This window comes from Rhinoderma darwinii, chromosome 7, assembly GCF_050947455.1.
Source record: "Rhinoderma darwinii isolate aRhiDar2 chromosome 7, aRhiDar2.hap1, whole genome shotgun sequence".
Classification (NCBI taxonomy): Eukaryota; Metazoa; Chordata; class Amphibia; order Anura; family Rhinodermatidae; genus Rhinoderma; species Rhinoderma darwinii.
Window position 1 is genome coordinate 86,229,911 of NC_134693.1, and position 19,682 is coordinate 86,249,592.

Here is a 19,682-nt window from a genome sequence, read left to right on the forward strand (position 1 = left end):
TTCCCAGTCTATATCCTGAATTGCCGCCCTCATCCTGGGGAAATTGGCTTTCTTAAAATTAAATGTTTTTGCCCTCCCAGCCTGCGTTTGTTTTTTACAGTATAGGTAAAATGTAACTATATTATGATCACTGTTACCGAGGTTTTCACGAACATTGACATTCCCAACAAGATCTGCATTATTAGAAATGACCAGATCCAACAGAGCTTCACCTCTAGTCGGGTCTTCCACAAACTGGCCCATAAAATTTTCCTGCAACAGGTTGAGGAAATGTCTCCCCTTTGCAGTTGAAGCCGAACCATGACACCAATTAATATCCCGGAAATTAAAATCTCCCATTATCACTACAGTACCCGCCTGTGCAGCCTGCTCCATCTGTTTATATATCTGACCTTCCATCTCCTCAGTTATATTGGGGGGTCTATAGATTACACCAGTAATTTTTTCAGTGTTTACCTCCCTTTCTAGTTCCACCCAAAAGGTTTCAACCTCCTCACAGTATTCACCCACTATTGTCTCTTTCACACTCGCCTTCATATCATTTCTCACATACAGACATACACCACCACCTTTCCTATTTGTCCTGTCTTTCCGAAAAAGTGTAAAACCCTGTAGATTTACAGCCCAGTCATGTGAAGAGTCCAGCCATGTTTCAGCAACACCAACTATATCTATATATTCTTCCAGTATCAAGGCCTCCAGCTCCCCCATTTTGCTTGCTAGACTTCTGGCATTTGTGAACATACACTTTAACGTGCCTGTCAGTTTTTCACTTTTATTATCAGAAATGTGATTTGACATTAATCGGGCCTTTTTATTTACACTGATGTTTTGTAACGAAAGGATCTCCTTATCTTGTTGTCTAGTCTTCTCCCCACATTCTGTTTCTCCCCCCACCAATATAGTCTGACCCCTCTCTAACCTGGCTACCCCTTTTTTTTCTACATTGACCTCCCTCCTCAGCCCTAGTTTAAATACTCCGCCACCCCAGCTAGAATTCTCTCCCCCAGCACAGCGGACCTCCTTCCATTTAGGTGCAAATCATCTGCAGAATACAGTTTGTACCCCAATGAAAAGTCAGCCCAGTGCTCTAGGAACCCAAATCCTTCTCCTCTACACCAAGACTTCAGCCATGCATTTAACTCCCTGAGCTCCCGCTGTCTTTCCTGTGATGCGCATGGCACAGGCAGTATTCCTGAGAATACTACTTTGGAGGTCCTTCCCTTCAGTTTGTAGCCTAGTTCTTTAAAATTATTCTTAGGGCTCCTCCACCTACCATTTATTCTGTCGTTGGTACCGACATGGACCACGACAGCTGGATCATCACCAGCCCCTCCCAGCAATTTGTCCACCCGTTCCACCACATGCCGAACCCTGGCACCAGGGAGACAGCAAACCATTCGGTTGAGGCGGTCTTGGCGACAAATTATTCTATCCGTCTTCCTGATTATAGAATCCCCTACGACTATCAATTGTCTTGGCTTACCTGCATTACCATCCCGCCGACTACTAGCTGGGCTGTTCTCCCGGCTGTTAGGGAGATCAGTATCCACTAGGGCTGCCATTTCTGAGACTGACACCCTCGCATCATCACCCAACTTGGCAATTTTGCCTGGAATGTCAGAAACCGGAATGGCCTTCCTTTTCTTTGACCCCTTTCTACTGCCCCTAACTACATTAACCCAGCTACTTACCTGATCCTGCTCACCCATGTCTTCACCCTCCAGTTCAAACCCACTAACTGCATGCTCTGTGAGCAGCAAGCTCCGCTCAAAATTGTCTATCCTCCTCAGTGTTGCATTCTGCTCCTCCAGATCTCTAATACGAGCTTCCAGGTGAACAACATGCTCACATCTGCCACAGAGATATTCACCCTGGAACTCCGGCTCCAGTCGTGCATACATATGGCAAACTGTGCACTGAAGAAAACCTCCAATCTTGCTATCCATTATCCAAGTTACAAAAAAAAAAAGCGAACAGGTGATAATCAAAAAGAAAAAGAAGTAGAAGAGTACTTACTGGGACTTTAACTCCTCTTTTCAACTCCGGTTTTTGGAACTCCACTTGATATACAAACCACTTGCTTTTCAAGCCACAGAGCAGGCTCTACAGAGTAGTGAGGCCTGATTTATAGCACCTGGTAGCAGCTAACCACTCCCCCTTACTCAGCTACTCAGGAAGGAAACTGCAAGGGAAAAATGGTTTTAAATAATGTCACTTTTGCAAACTTTGTAGCAAGCAAGCAATCAATACATATATCACATACAATGGCCCCCCACTTTGTCACACACAACACAGTAAATCAATCCGGTTTTTGGAACTCCACTTGATATACAAACCACTTGCTTTTCAAGCCACAGAGCATCCTGCTTGATAATTCACAATGTAATTTCATACAGAGAATATAAGCAAATAAATCATCCTTCACAGTATCAATGCTTAGAAATAGGTCCAAGAAGGCAATTTCAACTTTAAATGTATGAAAGGTGAATTTTAAATTTAAAGTATTATCATTAATGAAGCTAACAAATAGTGGTATTGATGCTGTATTTCCATCCCATACCAAGAGCAGATCATCAATAAAGCGTCCATACCACACTATAGCACCACCAAATGGGTTAATTTCAGAATAAATAGATTTTTCCTCCCACCAGGACATATATAAATCAGCCAGTGAGGGAGAAAATTTCGAGCCCATTGGTGCTCCTTCAATTTGTATATACGTGTCATCAAAGCTGAAAAAATTATTATTTAAAAGATATTCTATCTAAATTATGATAAACTCTTGCAATTCTAGGCTATATCAGCTATATTTCTGTAAGTGAAATTCAATGGCATGACGTGCCAGGTCATGGGGAATGCAATAATACAGTCCCACGACATCGCAGGTGGGCCAATATGTAGAATTAGACCATATAAAGTCTTGGAAAGATCTGAGAACCTCTTTGATATCTTTCAGATAACCTGGACATCGCTGGACCAAAGGATGTAGCAAGTTATCTATCGATGCACATAATTTCTTGTTAAGGGATCCCATGCCTGACATAATTGGGCGTAATGGGCAACGAAACGTTTCTTTATGAACCTTGGGAAATCCATGAAAAATGGGCATGACTGGGAACTCTGGTAAAAGATATTTAAATTCTTTGTCATCTAGAACCCCCAAAGCTACACCCTCTTTTAGTCATTTATTTAGGGATACTGTACACATTGCCCTTTGTATCAGAAGATAATGTACGATATGTTTTAGTATTGGAAAATAAATCTTTTCCTAGATTTTTATAAAGACAGGAATCCAATATTACTACTGCTCCCCCCTTGTCAGCTTTGCGTATAACGATATTCTTATTTTTCCTATGACTGTCAATAGCAACAAATTCATCTTTTGTAACATAAAAATATGCCTCTGACTACTTGAATTAAATTTGGTATTTTGTGACCGGTGGGTTGACGTTTTATCGTGTAGGGATTTTAAATCTCTTTCTACGCAAAATTGGAAATCATCCAAAATACCAACCCTTGATTGGGTGAGATAAAACTTTACATTAGACATCTTATAACCAACTGTATGAGTGCCATCATATGCAGGTACATTGCTTTCCTTATATAGAGTCATAAGGTGCAATAATGATTTTTGTTATAACATTTTTTGATAAATTCATTGTTGTAAAAAGCGCTTGCATGTGAACCATGGCCAAAACAGTCCATGCTGCTAGGTATCGAAGAAGTTGAAACAGATACAATATCAGTGTTGCAGGAATTTTGATCTTGGAAGTCCAATAATCGATCGCCGTCAATAGCGACCACAGCATTTAAGTCGTTAGAAAGAGGGGGGCGATCCCATCTAACTGCTCATCGGGGGGGGGGCTTTGCGTTGGTTGCTATGGCTGCCTGGGGGCCTAATGAAGGCCCCCAGGTCTGCCATCTTTGTGCACCTATTAAGCCTTGCCTGGGCTTGCCTTGCAGGGCTTAATAGAAGCCTGTCAGAATCACGATATACTGCAATTCATTAGTATTGCAGTATATCGTGCAAGCAATCTAATGATCGCTGGTTGAAGTCGCCTAGGGGGACTAATAGAGAAGAGTAAAAATTTGTAAAATAAAGACCTGTGCTAATTTAGAAAAGCGTATATCTGTAGTAATGGTATCATATATAAATGGAATATTTGTTTCTTGAGTGATACTAGAAACCAAATCATGGTTGGAAACAAGCTCTTGTAATATTTGCGACATTATATATATATATTGAGGAAGTAATTGTATCACATAGATGAAGTGGGAGCACCTCTAAGCCAAAGTCAAATAGAAAAAAAAAACAGCAGCAAAAGCCGGATCTGCACCGGATTACCTAAGCTGAGAGAACAGGAGGAGGTGATTTGCGTGGCACATCAAAGGAGAGAAGCTGCCATCATTGCGCTGAATCATTAGAACAGAGAGAGCAGGAGTTTTTCCAGCACCACAGAAAGAGGAGAAGGGAGGAGGAGCATTTCCATCACCTTTGAGGGAGGAGGCTGTCAGAAGAGGAGGGTACAGCTTGCATCATGCTGCATTGAACAGCCCGTGCAATTACTGGGCAAGGAAGCCTGCATATTGCCATTGAGGGGTTAAGGTTAGCAGTGAGGGGGGATATGGGGGTGGAGCCTGACTGGAGTCTAAGAATGATGGAAGCCATGGTGAGATGGGAGGGGAGCCATACTGGTATACTGTACTGTACTGTATTAGAATGAGAAGGGAGCCATGCTGAGAACCAGGAATAAGAGGGGAGCCATGTTGGCGACCAGGAATGAAAAGGCGAGCCATTTTGACAACCAGGAATGAGAGAGGACCCATGGTGAGATGAGAGGGGAGCCTTGCTGATGTTCTGTACTGTATAAGAAATAGTGGAGCAATGCTGAGGACCAGAAACGAGGGGGAGCCATGTTGGGACCAGAAAATAAAGGGGAGCCATGCTAAGGACCAGGAATGAGAGGGGAACCAGGCTTGGGAGCAGGAATGAGAGAGAAGCCATGCTGGGGATGAGGTATGAGAGGGGAGCCATGCTGGAGCCTGGAATGAGAGGGGAGCCATGATGGGGAATAGGAATGAGAGGGGAGCCATGCTATGGACCAGGAATGAGTGAGGAGCCACGTGGGGGACCAAGAGAGGAACATGCTGAGCAACAAGCTTTAGAGGGGTGCCAATTTCGGGACCAATTATAATGCAGCCATCTTAAGTTGGGAAAGGGAGAGGTCAACATGGGGTCTGAGAAAGAGAGGGGGACACCTTTCATTTTATGTGTGTGGGCTGGAACGACAGTGTACAGTATGATTAGTCCTAGTCGGGGCCTAGTTCTGTGTGCTATGTGGGTGTGATGCCAAGCACTGCTGCTATCAAAACCCTCAATACGTGCACTTGTCCATAAGGGTATGTTCACACGGCCTATTTACGGATGTAAATCGGGCGTTTTTGCCCCGAATTACGCCCGAAAATAGCGCCTCAATAGCGCTGACAAACATCTGCCCATTGAAAGCAATGGGCAGACGTTTGTCTGTTCACACGAGGCGTATATTTACGCGCCGCTGTCAAATGACGGCGCGTAAATAGACGCCCGCGTAGAAGAAGTGACCTGTCACTTCTTTGGCCGTAATTGGAGCCGCTATTCATTGACTCCAATGAATAGCAGCGCTAATTACGGCCGTAATTGACGCGGCGTTCAAGCGCCTGCACATGCCGGTACGGCTGAAATTACGGGGATGTTTTCAGGCTGAAACATCCCCGTAATTTCAGCCGTTACGGACCCCCGCCGTGTGAACATACCCTAACAGGTTACAGTGTAGGAGAGCTTGCATGTTGTACTATCAGAGAACTTGACATTAAACACATAATAAAAAAACATGATTTTTTGCTGTTTCATTATTATTTGTGTTTATCTGTGTGCTGTACGCATTTACTGACTGCATCAGACATTTTATCCCCTTTTCGGGTGTCGTGTCACATTTGCAAAGCCCCTGCGGGACCAAATCAGTGGAAACCACCCAAAAGTGACCCCATTTGGGAAACTACGCCCCTGAAGGAATTTATTGAGGGGTATAGTTAGCATTTTGACCCCACAGTTTTTTTCTGATAAAACGTGGAAAATTTCAATTTTTACAAGGAAAGAGGGAGAAAAAGCACCCCAACATTTGAAAATAAATTTCTCTTGAATACAGAAATACCCCGCATGTGGTAATAAACTGTTGTTTGGACACACACCAGGGCTCAGAAGGGAAGAAGCACCATTTGGCTTTTGGAGGTCAAGTTTTTCTGAAATGGTTTTTCCACAAAAATGTTGAAATTTTTAATTTTTACAAGGGTTAAAGCAGAAAAAGCACCCCAACATTTGTAAAGCAATCTCTCCCAAGTATAGAAATATCCCATATGCGGTCATAAACTTCTGTTTGGATACACGGCAGGGCTCAGAAAGGCAGGAGCGCTACTTGGAATGCATATTTTGCTGGAATGGTTTTTGGGTGCCATGTCGCATTTGCAAAAACCTTGCCAGACCAAATCAGTGGAAACCCCCCAGAAGTGACCCCATTTGGGAAACTACACCCCTAAGGGAATTTATCAAGAGGTATTTTGAGCATTTGACCCTACAGCCCTTTTACTGAATTTAGTGGAATTATGCTGTGAAATTGAAAATGTAATTTTTTCAGAAAAAACGCGGAAATTTTCCATTTTTCCTAGGAATAAATGAGAAAAAGCACCCCAACATTTGAAAAGCATTTTCTTCTCATTATGGCAATACCCAATATGGGGTCATAAACTGCGGTTTGGACACATGGCAGGGCTCAGAAGGGGCCTGCAGATTTGGCATGCAGATTTTGCTGGCTTGGTTTTTGGGCGCCATGTTGCATTTGCAAAACCCTGAGGTACCAGAGTATAGTGGAAGCCCCCAAGAAGTGACCCCATTTTTGAAACTTCACCCCTCAAGACATTTATTATTTGCCTGTACGTATGATAGGTCTGAAAAGTGAAGAAAAACATGCGCATTTGAGTTCGATTTGGGTGATTTTCGCAGCATTGGCGGGCTGAGCTCTGAAGTCAAAGAGTAAAACAAACCCACAAGTAGTGACCCCTATTATGGAAACTACACCCCTTAATGCAATTTAACCCCTACCCGCACGAGTCAGTAACTATACGTCGTCGCAGGAGGTTACTTCCCGCACGAGGATGTATCGTTATTGAGTTGATTCCAGTGCACACTGTCAGCGACAGTGTGCACCGGGAACCGAGAGGTCAGCTGTTGCTTTAGGCAATTAACCCCTTAAATGTGGGGATTGGTTGAGATTGCCGCATTTAGGGTGTTTTGTAGCACATCGGCAACACCCATGCAATTGTGGTGGTTGCTGATGTTTGCGTCGGCATCCGAAGACCAGACAACGGCCTCCGGGTCGGCCATGTATGGAAGCCTATGAGGACCAGCCTCTGGCTGGTCCTCGTAGACTTACTGTCAGATTGACTGTGACGTCACACTGACAGTTGGAATACATTACACTACCTAAGTGGTGTAATGTATTCTAGCAGCGATCAGAGCTGCAAGTAAAAAAAGAAAGTGTAAAAAGTAAAAAAAAAAGTTAATAAAAATGTTTTATAAAAGTGTCAAAATATATATATTTTTCCTATAATAAGCCTTTTATTATATTCAAAAAAAACTGAAAACGTTAAAAAAAAGTACACATATTTGGTATCACCGCGCTCGTAACGACCCAAACGATAACATTTTATTTTTCCCGGACGGTGAACACCGCAAATAAAATAAATGAAGAACTATGCCAGCGTCGCTATTTTTTGGTCCCCACCCCTCCCAAGACATAGAATAAAAAGTGATCAAAAAGACGCATGTACCCCAAAATAGTACCAATAAAAACTACAACCTGTCCCGCAACAAACAAGACCTCCCACAGCTTTTTTGACTAAAAAATAAAAAAGTTATGGCTCTCAGAATATGGTAACACAGAAAATAAATTATTTTATAGAAAAGTAATTTTATTGTGCAAATGCTGCAAAACATAAAAATCTATATACAGTGGAGGAAATAAGTATTTGATCCCTTGCTGATTTTGTAAGTTTGCCCACTGTCAAAGTCATGAACAGTCTAGAATTTTTAGGCTAGGTTAATTTTACCAGTGAGAGATAGATTATATAAAAAATAAAAAAGAAAATCACATTGTCAAAATTATATATATTTATTTGCATTGTGCACAGAGAAATAAGTATTTGATCCCCTACCAACCATTAAGAGTTCAGCCTCCTCCAGACCAGTTACACTCTCCAAATCAACTTGGTGCCTGCATTATAGACAGCTCTTACATGGTCACCTGTATAAAAGACTCCTGTCCACAGACTCAATGAATCAGTCTGACTCTAACCTCTACAACATGGGCAAGACCAAAGAGCTATCTAAGGATGTCAGGGACAAGATCATAGACCTGCACAAGGCTGGAATGAGCTACAAAACCATAAGTAAGACGCTGGGTGAGAAGGAGACAACTGTTGGTGCAATAGTAAGAAAATGGAAGACATACAAAATGACTGTCAATCGACATCAATCTGGGGCTCCATGCAAAATCTCACCTCGTGGGGTATCCTTGATCCTGAGGAAGGTGAGAGCTCAGCCGAAAACTACACGGGGGGAACTTGTTAATGATCTCAAGGTAGCTGGGACCACAGTCACCAAGAAAACCATTGGTAACACATTACGCCGTAATGGATTAAAATCCTGCAGTGCCCGCAAGGTCCCCCTGCTCAAGAAGGCACATGTACAGGCCCATCTGAAGTTTGCAAATGAACATCTGGATGATTCTGAGAGTGATTGGGAGAAGGTGCTGTGGTCAGATGAGACTAAAATTGAGCTCTTTGGCATTAACTCAACTCGCCGTTTTTGGAGGAAGAGAAATGCTGCCTATGACCCAAAGAACACCGTCCCCACTGTCAAGCATGGAGGTGGAAACATTATGTTTTGGGGGTGTTTCTCTGCTAAGGGCACAGGACTACTTCACCGCATCAATGGGAGAATGGATGGAGCCATGTACCGTCAAATCCTGAGTGACAACCTCCTTCCCTCCACCAGGACATTAAAAATGGCTCGTGGCTGGGTCTTCCAGCACGACAATTACCCGAAACATACAGCCAAGGCAACAAAGGAGTGGCTCAAAAAGAAGCACATTAAGGTCATGGAGTGGCCTAGCCAGTCTCCAGACCTTAATCCCATCGAAAACTTATGGAGGGAGCTGAAGATCCGAGTTGCCAAGCAACAGCCTCAAAATCTTAATCATTTACAGATGATCTGCAAAGAGGAGTGGGCCAAAATTCCATCTAACATGTGTGCAAACCTCATCATCAACTACTAAAAATGTCTGACTGCTGTGCTTGCCAACAAGGGTTTTGCCACCAAGTATTAAGTCTTGTTTGCCAAAGGGATCAAATACTTATTTCTCTGTGCACAATGCAAATAAATATATATAATTTTGACAATGTTATTTTTTTTAATTTTTTTTATATAATCTATCTCTCACTGGTAAAATTAACCTAGCCTAAAAATTCTAGACTGTTCATGTCTTTGACAGTGGGCAAACGTACAAAATCAGCAAGGGATCAAATACTTATTTTCTTCACTGTACGTATAGTATCGCCGTAATCCTATCGACCCGCAGAATAAAGTAAAACGTAATTTATTGCACGCGGTGAATGCCGTAAGAAATAAATAATTTAAAATGCCAAAATCACTGTTTTTTGGTCACCTTCACTCTAAAAGAAAATGTAATAAAAAGTGATCAAGAAGTTGTATGTACCATAAAATGGTACCAATAAAAGCTACAGCTCGTCCCGCCAAAAATAAGCCCTCGCACCGCTCAATCGACCAAAAAATAAAAAAGCTATGCCTCTCAGAATTTGATGATACAAAACAATTATTATTATTTTTGACAAATCGTCTTTTCTTTGTAAAAGTAGTAAAATATTTTCTCGAATTGTGTGCACCTTCAGGAAAACCATTATAAGCTTTTGTCCAGATGGTATAGAACACCTGAGTTCTTGCATAAACATAACATGGCTGATTCGGCAGAATGTTGGAGATGTAGAGCGGACATTGGAACATATACTCACATTTGGTGGTCATGCCCTATTATAATTCCTTTTTGGGAGCAGGTTGAAGGAATGATTAGGCGGATCATTGGTAATGATCTGGTCTTGTCATTTGACATGATTGCTTTCTCTAAGCCTTCTGAGGTGTATAAGCCTTCAAAGCGTAATTTAACTACACACTTAATTGCTGCGGCGAAAACTCTGATCCCACTTTATTGGTTACAAACTCAACCAAACCCTTTACAAATCTGGTTAACTAATGTGGCCCAAATCTGTAGATTTGAGGAACTGTCTTACTGTGTAGATAGAAGACATGATACTTTTGTAAAAATTTGGCAACCTTGGATTGATTTTCAGATTCTAACACAACGTACATCTTCCACACGGTGATTGCCTCTTATCCTTTATTTTGCTTACTTTCTTTCATGAGGCATTGTGCATTGTGCCTGCTTTCTATTATGTTTTAATATTCTCTAACTCATGGAGTTAGATCGTCTCATGTCCCCCCTCCACTTCCACCCCCGCCCCCCCCCTCCCCCCGTTCCCCGCTTCCTTTATGTATCCTTATCCTCCCCTTCCTCTCCCTTTTTGATAAAACTGCTAGATGGACGGCTATTTTGTCTGTGATTTATGGGTGAATGTTGTATAGAGTGTTCTTATGTGTACCGTCTTGCATTGAGGCTCTCCACCTACAATTGTGTTTATTTCCTTGTATGATTTGTCTTTTCATAGATTTCATATCAAAATGTTTTGTATGTTATAAAAAAAAAAGAACAGATAAAGAATGTTAAAAAAATAAATAAAAGTAGTAAAATATTAAAAAAACTATATGAATTTAGTATCACCGTAATCGTATTGAGACGCAGAATAAAAGTATGTTATCATTTTTACCACACGGTGAAAGACGTAAAAACAAAACCCCAAAAACAATAGAGGAACCACAGTTCCCGCAAATAATTATTATTGTTTCCGAGTACATTATCTGGTACTTTAAATGGTTTCAATAGAAAGTACGACTCCTCCCGCAAAAAATAAGCCCACACACCGCTCTATTGAGGGAAAAATAAAAAAGTTATGGCTCTTGGAAGGCGGGGAGTGAAAAACGAAAATGAAAAAGCAAAAAAGGATCAGTCCTGAAAGGGTTAATTAATTTCTAATAAAAAAACATTTATGACCACATATGGGGTATTGCCGTAGTCTGGAGAAATTGCTTTACAAATGTTGGGCGGCTTTTTCTCTTTTATCCCTTGTGAAAATTAAAAAATTCAACATTTTAGTGGACAAGAATGTTGATATTCATTTTCACGGCCTAATTCCACTAAATTCTACAACTGTGGGGTCAACTTGCTAACTATACCCCTAGAAAAATCACTTGAGGGGTGTAGTTTCCAAAATGGGGTCACTTTTTGGAGGTGTCCACTTTTTTGGTCCCTCCAGGGCGTTGCAAACGCGACATGGCACTGAAAACCAATCCAGCAAAATCTGCACTCCAAAATCTAAAAGGCGTGCCTTCCCTTCTGAGCACTTCTGTGAGTCCAAACATCAGTTTATGACCACATATGGGGTATTGCCGTAATTGGGAGAAATTGCTTTACAAAAGTTGGGGTGCTTTTTCTCCTTTATTCCTTGTAAAAATGAAAAAATTATATGTTTTCGTAGAAAAAAAGGTGATTTTCATCTTCTTGTAACGGCCTAGAAAAATAAAAGGACGTGAAAAAAATGATGCAAACATAAAGTAGACATGTGTGAAATATTAACTAGTAACTATTTTGTGTAGTATTACCATCTGTTTTACAAGTAGATATATTTAAATGTAGAAAAATGCTACATTTTCACAAAAATGTTACGTTTTTCACAAATAAATATTGAATTTATCGACCAAATTTTTTCACTAACATAAAGTACAATATGTCACGAGAAAACAATCTCAGAATCGCTTGGATAGGTTAAAGCATTCCAAAGTTATTGCCACATAAAGCGACCCATGTCAGATTTGAAAAAATCATCGGTGTCCACGAGGACAAAACAGGCTGTGTCCTAAAGTGGTTAAGTGGTGTAGTGTGCATGTTGACCCCACAGGTGTTTTTTCATTAGAAATTAATGCGCAGCGGATGGTGCATGGTGAAAATTGCAATTTTCCACTGATATGCCATTTTAGTGCACAATATGTTGTGCCCAGCTGGTTCTCCGGGGTATGGTGATGCCATATATGTGGACGTAAACTGCTGTTTGGGCACGCTGTAATGTTGAGAAGGGAGGGAGCACCGTTTGGCTTTTGGAGCGCAGATTTAGCTTGTTAGTAGTGTAAGCTGGGCAGAGTACATCAGGGCATAATAAGATGGTATAATAATGCGGTAAATAAATAATAATGGTAAATGGTGCCCAATCTTATCCGCTTTTGGAACGATCTGCATATTTTGTGTAGTCATATTCTGAGAGCCAGAACTTTTTTTTATTTTTTCTCCACCGGAGCTGTGTGAGGGCTTATTTGTTGTGGGACAATCTGTAGTTTTCATTGCTATAATTTTTGGGTACACACAATTTTTTATCACTTTTTATTACATTTTTTGGCAAGCAAGGTGACCAAAAACCAGCAATTCTGACAATGTTTTTTATTCTGCTTTTTTTAGTGTTCACCGTGGGCTATAAATGACATTTTACTTTATCCTGCGGGTCGATACGACAGTGATACCAAATGTATATAGTTTTTTTAAAGTTTTGCAGCGTTTGCACAATAAAATCACTTTTTTTAATTTGTTTATTTATTTTTTGTCACCATGTTCTGAAATCCATAATCACATTCTGACGATGCCAATCGCTACCATCCACTAAGATGCCGCGATCGCTTTTTATTGCGGCATCTAAGGGGTTAATGGCAGGAATCGGCGCTAGCTGCCATTACACTGGCCTGCGCCATCTTTCTTTTCCGGTCGGAAGCCTTTTAGGCCACGCCTCTGGGCGGGACCTAGCAGGATTCCGTACTTGACAGACAGGAGGCCATTGTTAGGCCTCCGGTCTGCCAGAACAGCCATCGGAACCCCACGATTGGCGTTGCGGGGTTACGATCTGCTAGGAAACAATATAGCTGTAGCGCTCGCTTTTGAGCGCTGCATCTAAGGGGTTAATCGGCCGGACCGGAGACTATCTCCGGTCCTGGCCTTGCCCCAGGGTGTCAGCTGTAATATACACCTGACACCCGCTGGCGATGGTGCGGGCTCAGCTTATGAGTCCGCATCAGCAACACAACGTATCAGTACGTTGTGTTGCTTTGTCCTTAAAGAGAACCTTTTACCTGCTCATAAATGTGCAGCTGAGTGCAGCATGTAATGGGGAGGGCTGCACAAACCCTGGGTCACTTTAAAAAGATTTTTTACTTCCCTCCGTTATTTCGATATTGGTGCTGTTATATTTGGCGCACAATATTTAAATAACCCCCTGAACTGTCAACGGGGCATGTACTGGCAAGGGGGCATTACTATGGCTGTGACACTGTCCAATCAGATATGGACCATGCCACAGCAAAAGCGAGGAGAGTGCACGCTCTCTCACTCTTCAGCTTTGAAGAACAATCTTTTCACCCGAACTCGCAAGGGGGCGTGTCACTGCTACGAACAGTGTAAGAGCTATGGAGAGGAAAGCGCGCATGCGCACTCTCATCTCTTGTGAGAGATCAGTCTTGTACTTTGCCGAACTGCAAGGGGGCGTGTCACTGCTAAGGACAGTGTAAGTGCTATGGAGAGGAAAGCGCGCATGCGCACTCCCATCTCTTGTGAGAGATCAGTCTTGTACTTTGCCGAACTGGCAAGGGGGCATGTCACTGCTATGGACAGTGTAAGAGCTGGGGAGCTCTTACACTGTCCGTAGCAGAGACACACGCCCGCTTGCCAGTTCAGCAGACAATACAAGACTGATCACTCGCAAGAGCTGAAGAGATGAGAGCACGCTCAACTCTCCACAGCTCTTACACTGTCCGTAGCAGTGACACGCCCTCTTGCCAGTTCGGCAGAAAACGAATCTTGAAAGCTGAAGAGTGAGAGCGTGCACACTCTCTCTCCTCGCTCTTGCTGTAACACTGTCCATATCTGATTGGACAGTGTCACAGACATAATAACACACCCCCTTGCCAGTACACGCCCCGTTGACAGTTCAGGGGGTTATTTAAATATCGGGCGCCAAATATAACGGCACCAATATCTAAATAACCATCTGGGTTGATTTTAACCCCATATTTTTGCTGTTATATAATTGGCACTGGTTGGTGTCCTTTGTCACATCTATTTATATCATATTTATGCCAATGTAATACTTGTATTGCGCTGCCATATCATAATTAATTTCACTTAATTTCTCATGGATTATTTGTTTTACTCTCTTGTTCGTTTATTATTATTATTTTTCCATATGTTGCCAAGATCAACAATAATGGTTCACATTTGTTTATATTATTACAGTTTTGCAACTATAAAACTGCCTGAAATGATAGCCATGAACACATCTCTTTCAATGGGACCTTTGTTTACTTACCTCTTATCTTATTCATCTCCTTGACGTGCGCGTGTCTGCTGCTGCGGCTGGCGGTGATGCACGGCCCCCTCCGGCTCCATAGCATACACTGCACATGTCCGGAACTCCCGTTACGCGTCGGGAATCCGGACGTGCGCTCCAGCGTGTGGAGCCGGAAGTGGGGCTTGCCTCGCTTCCGATCGCGCCAGCGGACATGCGCCGAGAATTATCTCGGCGATGATGTAGATTCATACAGACACATGCCGACACTATATAAGGATCAGACATGTTTTGGATCTTATGTACCCCCTGAGGAAGCAACTAAAATAGCGAAACGCGCGTTGGGGTTTTCTGTGGCGGATCCAGCACGGATCTGTAAAACACTTTCCGTTTACTAGAATGGGTAAGACTGCATTTTTTTGACTACTCACCATAAAATACTGATTGCTCCCTGTGTGACTCTCCCTATTGGTATTAGTCCATGTATTTATGAAGTTTAGAGGACATTGTGGATCATCAGTTTGTAACCCATTGGGGATGTGAGACTATATACAATCTTTGTGGGTAATAAATGCAGCTTGTACTCTATGTTTCTATACTTCTTTCATTCAGTTATATCCGTGCTGTTTTCTGTATCACCACAGTGAACTACATAGTACTAGAGTCTTATATTTACGTGTTTTTAAATGTATGCTATTCTGTGTAATAAAGTGTAAAGGATCTGCCAGGCACAACTTCTATGTATACGCTCATAGGCAATCAGTCTGCACCTGAGTCTATGTCTCTGAGACTGACTCCAGCTTCCACCACTCAGGCTGGCAGGCTTAAGAGTGGGAGAGCCTATCGCAGCCTGGCCAGACTCAGCTAGCTCCCGCCCTCTGTCTATTTATACCTGCCTTTCCTGTTCCTCCTTTGCTTGTGATTCTTCTCGTGTGGTTTCCTGGCCCAGCTACAGCTTCTGACTATTTGATCCTGCTCCATACTGACCCTGGCTTACTGACTACTCTCCTGCTCTGCGTTTGGTACCTCGTACACTCCTGGTTTGACTCGGCTCGTTCACCTCTCTTGTTGCTCGCGGTGTTGCCGTGGGCAACTGCCCCATTTCCCTTTGCTTTGTGTACCCTTGTCTGTTTGTCTCGTGCACTTACTGAGCGTAGGGACCGCCGCCCATTTGTACCCCGTCGCCTAGGGCGGGTCGTTGCAAGTTGGCAGGGACAGAGTGGCGGGTAGATTAGGGCTCACTTGTCCGTTTCCCTACCCCTATCACTACATAATCACAAGCCCATTACCTAGTCTACCCTGGTCCCTGTCTCTACTATGGACCCCCTTGAGACCCTGGCCCAGCAAATGCAGGGTCTCTCTCTACAGGTCCAGGCCCTGGCTCAGAGGGTCAACCAGCCTGACGCTACCATGGTAGTGCCCCTCACCTCACCTCTTGAACCCCACCTCAAGTTGCCTGACCGGTTCTCAGGGGACCGGAGGACTTTTCTCTCCTTTCGGGAGAGTTGTAGGCTTTACTTTCGCTTAAAGCCTCACTCCTCAGATTCTGAGAGCCAGCGGGTGGGTATAATTATGTCCCGGCTCCAGGAAGGGCCCCAAGAGTGGGCCTTCTCCTTGGCTCCTGACGCCCCTGAACTTTCCTCCGTTGATCGTTTCTTTTCTGCTCTCGGACTCATTTATGACGAGAATGACAGGACTGCCTTTGCCGAGAGTCAGCTGGTAACCTTACGTCAGGGTAAGAGACCGGTTGAGGAGTATTGTTCTGACTTTAGGAAGTGGTGCGTAGCTTCTCGGTGGAATGACCCTGCCTTAAGGTGCCAGTTTAGGTTTGGTCTGTCGAACGCCCTGAAAGACCTGCTAGTTAGCTATCCCTCTTCTGACTCCCTAGACCAGGTTATGGCTTTAGCGGTACGACTTGACCGACGTCTGAGGGAACGACAACTTGAACGCTTTTGTGTTTTCCCCTCTTACTCCCCCATGATGCCTCCCGAGGTCCCGTTGCTTTGCTCTTCCACGGAAGACGCGGAGGTACCTATGCAACTCGGGGCCTCCGTGTCCCCCCGACAACGTAGAGAGTTCCGCAGGAAGAATGGTCTCTGCTTCTATTGTGGGGATGACAAGCATCAAGTGAACACCTGTCCTAGGCGTAAGGATAAGCAGCCGGAAAACTTCCGCGCCTAAGTGATCATCGGGGAGGTCACTTGGGCGCATAGGTATTTCCCGTAAATATGAAACGTAATAAAATCTTGCTTCCCTTTCAGGTCTCTTTTGGTGGTAGGTCTGCTACTGGCAGTGCCTTCGTGGATTCAGGGTCTTCTGCTAATATCATGTCTATGGAATTTGCTATGTCTCTAGCTATGCCTTTGATTGATTTGCCTAAACCTGTCCCGGTAGTGGGTATCGACTCCACTCCTCTTGCTAATGGTTATTTTACACAGCATACCCCTGTTTTTGAACTCCTTGTTGGCTCCATGCATTTGGAGCAGTGCTCTGTACTGTTGATGCAGGGATTATCGTCCGATTTGGTTTTAGGCCTTCCCTGGTTGCAGTTGCATAATCCCACGTTTGACTGGAATACTGGGGAGCTTACCAAATGGGGTAATGAATGATTGACGTCATGTTTTGCTGTTAATTCTATTTCTCCCCCTGAGGAGGTGAACACGCTACTTGAGTTTGTTCAGGACTTCGCTGATGTTTTCTCTAAGGAGGCCTCCTCCTCATAGAGAATACGATTGCGCTATCGAATTGGTACCAGGAGCTTAGCTCCCTAAGGGTAGGATATTTAATCTTTCTTGTTCCGAACGTGAAGCCATGAGAGAGTATATCCAGGAATGCCTGGCCAAGGGTTACATTTGCCCCTCTACTTCTCCGGTAGGTGCTGGCTTCTTCTTCGTAGGGAAGAAGGATGGTGGTCTTAGGCCATGCATTGACTACCGTAACTTGAATAAGGTCACTGTAAGGAACCAGTATCCCCTTCCTTTGATTCCTGATCTCTTTAATCAGGTTCAGGGGGCCCAATGGTTCTCTAAGTTTGATCTACGGGGGGCGTATAACCTTATCCGCATCAAAGAGGGGGATGAGTGGAAGACTGCATTTAACACGCCCGAAGGTCATTTCGAATACCTCGTCATGCCCTTTGGGTTGTGTAATGCTCCTGCGGTCTTCCAGAATTTCTTAAATTACATTTTAAGGGATTACCTGGGGGTATTTCTTGTAGTGTACCTTGATGACATACTGGTGTTTTCCAAGGACTTGTCCTCCCACATTGAGCATGTCAGGAAGGTGCTCCAGGTCTTTCGGGAAAACAAACTGTTTGCGAAAACCGAAAAATGTGTGTTTGGGGTACAGGAGATACCATTTTTGGGTCAAATCCTCACTCCTCATGAATTCCGCATGGACCCCGCCAAGGTCCAGGCTGTGGCGGAATGGGTCCAACCTGCCTCCCTGAAGGTGTTACAGTGTTTCTTGGGATTCGCTAATTATTACAGGAGATTTATTGCTAACTTCTCGGTCATCGCTAAGCCTCTTACGGACCTCACTCGCAAAGGTGCTGATCTCCTCCACTGGCCTCCTGAGGCTTTCCAGGCTTTTGAGGCCCTTAAGAAGTGCTTTATTTCGGCCCCGGTGTTGGTTCAGCCCAACCAAATGGAGCCATTTATCGTGGAGGTTGACGCGTCCGAGGTGGGAGTGGGGGCTGTCTTTTCCCAGGGTACCAGGTCCCTCACCCATCTCCGTCCCTGTGCCTACTTCTCCAGGAAGTTTTCGCCCACTGAGAGTAACTATGATATTGGCAACCGCGAACTCTTAGCCATTAAATGGGCATTTGAAGAGTGGCGCCACTTCCTGGAGGGGGCTAGGCACCAGGTAACGGTCCTTACCGATCACAAGAATCTGGTTTTCCTAGAATCGGCCCGGAGGCTAAACCCGAGACAAGCTCGATGGGCGTTATTTTTTACCAGATTCAATTTTTTGGTTACCTATAGGGCTGGGTCTAAAAATATTAAGGCTGATGCACTGTCGCGTAGCTTCATGGCCAGCCCCCCTTCGGAGGAAGATCCTGCTTGTATTCTGCCTCCTGGTATAATAATTTCTTCTATTGATTCTGATTTAGTCTCTGAAATTGCGGCTGATCAAGGTTCAGCTCCCGGGAACCTTCCTGAGGACAAGCTGTTTGTTCCCCTGCAATTCCGGCTAAGGGTACTTAGGGAAAATCATGACTCCGCACTATCTGGTCATCCAGGCGTCCTGGGTACCAAACACCTCATTGCCAGAAACTATTGGTGGCCTGGTTTGCCTAAAGACGTTAAGGCCTACGTCACCGCTTGTGAGGTTTGTGCTCGGTCCAAGACTCCCAGGTTACGACCAGCGGGCTTACTACGTTCTTTGCCCATTCCCCAGAGACCTTGGACCCATATCTCCATGGATTTTATCACCGATTTGCCTCCATCTCAAGGCAAGTCGGTGGTGTGGGTTGTAGTAGACCGCTTCAGTAAAATGTGCCACTTTGTGCCCCTCAAGAAACTACCCAATGCCAAGACGTTAGCTACCTTGTTTGTCAAACACATCCTGCGTCTCCATGGGGTCCCTGTCAATATTGTTTCGGACAGAGGGGTACAATTTGTTTCATTGTTTTGGAGAGCCTTCTGTAAAAAGTTGGAGATTGCTCTGTCCTTCTCCTCTGCCTTCCATCCTGAAACTAATGGCCAAACTGAGAGGACTAATCAATCTCTAGAACAATATTTAAGGTGTTTTATCTCTGACTGTCAATATGATTGGGTCTCATTCATTCCCCTTGCCGAATTTTCCCTTAATAACCGGGTCAGTAACTCGTCAGGGGTCTCTCCCTTTTTCTGTAATTTGGGGTTTAATCCACGGTTCTCCTCCGTTTCACCTGGTAGCTCCAACAATCCCGAGGTAGAGGTCGTTCATCGGGAACTGTGCACAGTCTGGGCCCAGGTTCAGAAGAACCTAGAGGCGTCCCAGAGCGTACAAAAAACTCAGGCAGATAGAAGACGTTCTGCTAACCCCTTGTTTATGGTCGGGGATCTGGTGTGGTTATCGTCTAGGAACTTGCA